Raw genomic sequence first — 2,348 nt, forward strand, 5'->3', positions numbered from 1 at the left:
GCTCTGCTACGCTATACGTGACGTCACGGGAACGGGGAGCCGTGATGACGTCGCCGCGCCGCCAGGAAGGCGCGAAGGGGCTTGGTGGCGCGTTCAGCGCCCGAAGTCCACCTGTGGGGCCCGGCCCGGCTGCTGCTGCCCACGTAGGCGCCAGGCCTGCAGTATGAAAGCATTCTTTTGGAAGCTCAAAATGATTCTCTCGGCTGCAAAATATTGCACGCGGAAAAAAACGCCGCAAATAAGACTACAAATAAGTCCTTTTATTTCCTTCGTCTTGCTCGCTGTAGCCGCGCATGAGGAGTGGGTCATCCGAGTTGAAGCCTTGCTTTATTTCGGTCATAAGGAAGTGCTGAGCGCAAACTAAAACCTTGGTGACGGCTCCCTGAGAGGGGTTTGATGCAGCCGATGCAAAACACAATTAATTGCCTCAAAAAGGATCCAAGGGTTTTGAAGAGAATTTTTTGCAAAAATCTTGTTGGTCTAAATCTAGTCAGTGACACCCATAATATTTGAGTCCTTTGTTCGTGCCCCATATACCCAGTCTGGCTCCAAATACCCCTTCCACTTTCCTAACTATGGCTGGTTGCAATTAAAAGAGTTTGTGAAAAATTCTGGAAAAAACAGGACCAAATGGGGGGTTACGAGGCTGAAACTCAGTTTAATTATATGGTAGACACTTTTTTTTTTTTTATTTAAGTGAAAAAGAACACCCTCTTAAAAGTGTCTGCCCTCTCTTACTTTCCACCACGGAAAAGCTTAGAAACACATGTCAAAAAAAGATTTTCCATAAGAAAACCACAAATGTAATGATGCTGTTTCAAATTATGAAAAGTATTTTTCATAAACAGTTTTGATACAAGAGATCAACCCTGTATTCAACGTTTGCGAGGGATTTGGCATGGAAGAAGGGGCAAGTCTTTGTTCTCAGGAGGTGAAGAGTTTGCTTGTGGTCTGTCTCTGAGTGAATTTGCTTTGTCTTCCTGCAGTGTTTGCTGAGTCCTTGGGGGAGGCGTGGCTGCCTGTGATCGCTTCTGTGCTTTAGATGGCACAGGGCTAACCCAGATGTAAAAAAAAAAAAAGCAGAAAAAAAACTTATTAGTGATCCTTGGAAAGTGATGGACACTTGGACAGCAAAAAGGGAGCTTGCAGGAAGGAGACTGAGAGCAAGGATAGACTTAACACTTACATCTCTGCTATCAAAGTACACCCATACACTAGGCCTGTGCAAGTAGGCAGCTGTTCGATCTGGCTTCAGATCCAAACGCTTTGGATGCCAGGGATCTGATCTGGAGCTCCGGACCAGGTTCGCACTTTGATCCAGCTGAAGTGGCTCCGAAGCTTTGGAGCTGCCTCAGAAATCCAGCCATGGGGTATAATGGGGAATCAATTAAATATCTTAACTTTGTTGTTTTCTGTCTGATTTGGATGAAACTTGCAGGGGGTGGTATTCTCTGCTGAGAGCATGAAGCCTGCCAAGTTTCAAGAAGATCGGAATAGGGGTTTGGGGGGAACTGTGCCCCAAATTCTTGAAAGCAAAACTCATGTCATGTGTATGTATTACACCACAGGGGGGTGAAAACTGCAGGGACAGTATCCCCTGGTGAGGCCACAAAGCCTGCCAAGTTTCAAGAAGATCGGTGCAGGGGTTTGGGGGGAACTGCACCTAAAGCTGCTGGCAGACAAAACTCATGACATAGATGACCCTGTGTGTGTTAAGGCACAGCGAACTGAAAACTGCAGGGGTAGTGGCCCCTGCTGAGGCCACAAAGCCTGCCAAGTTTCAAGGAGATAAGTGCAGGGGTTTGGGGGAAACTGAACCTCAAGCTGGGAACAAGCAGAACTTGTGACATGGGCAACACTGTGTGTGTTAAGGCGCAGCAAGGTGAAAGCTGCATGGATGATGACATGGGTGCTTGTGCAACTGACTGTCTCTGTCTTGGGGCAGTTGATTGTCTGTATTGATTCTTTCTTCTCAGTCTGTTGTTTTGTAGGTGTTAATTGTTGCTAATTAACTGGTTACATTAGCTAGCAACTGTGTATTGAGCTGGTCCCTGAGTGAATCATGATTGATTGGTAACTAGTAACACAGTTGCTTAGCAGCCAGGCCTACAGCAGTTCCCCCCCTTCCCCGCCCCAACACAGACACAGTTAATACAGACACAGTTGCACAACCACCCATGTCGCGAGTTTTGCCTGTCAGCAGCCAGAGGTGCAGGGCCCCAGAACCCAGACTCCCCTGCACCGATCTCCTTGACAGCTGGCAGGCTTCGTGGCCTCAGCAGGGGCTACCATCCCTGCAGCTTTCACCCTGCTGCGCCTGAACACACACAGTGTCACCCATGTCACGA

The sequence above is a fragment of the Alligator mississippiensis genome, chromosome 3 (assembly GCF_030867095.1).
Source record: "Alligator mississippiensis isolate rAllMis1 chromosome 3, rAllMis1, whole genome shotgun sequence".
Lineage (NCBI taxonomy): Eukaryota > Metazoa > Chordata > Crocodylia > Alligatoridae > Alligator > Alligator mississippiensis.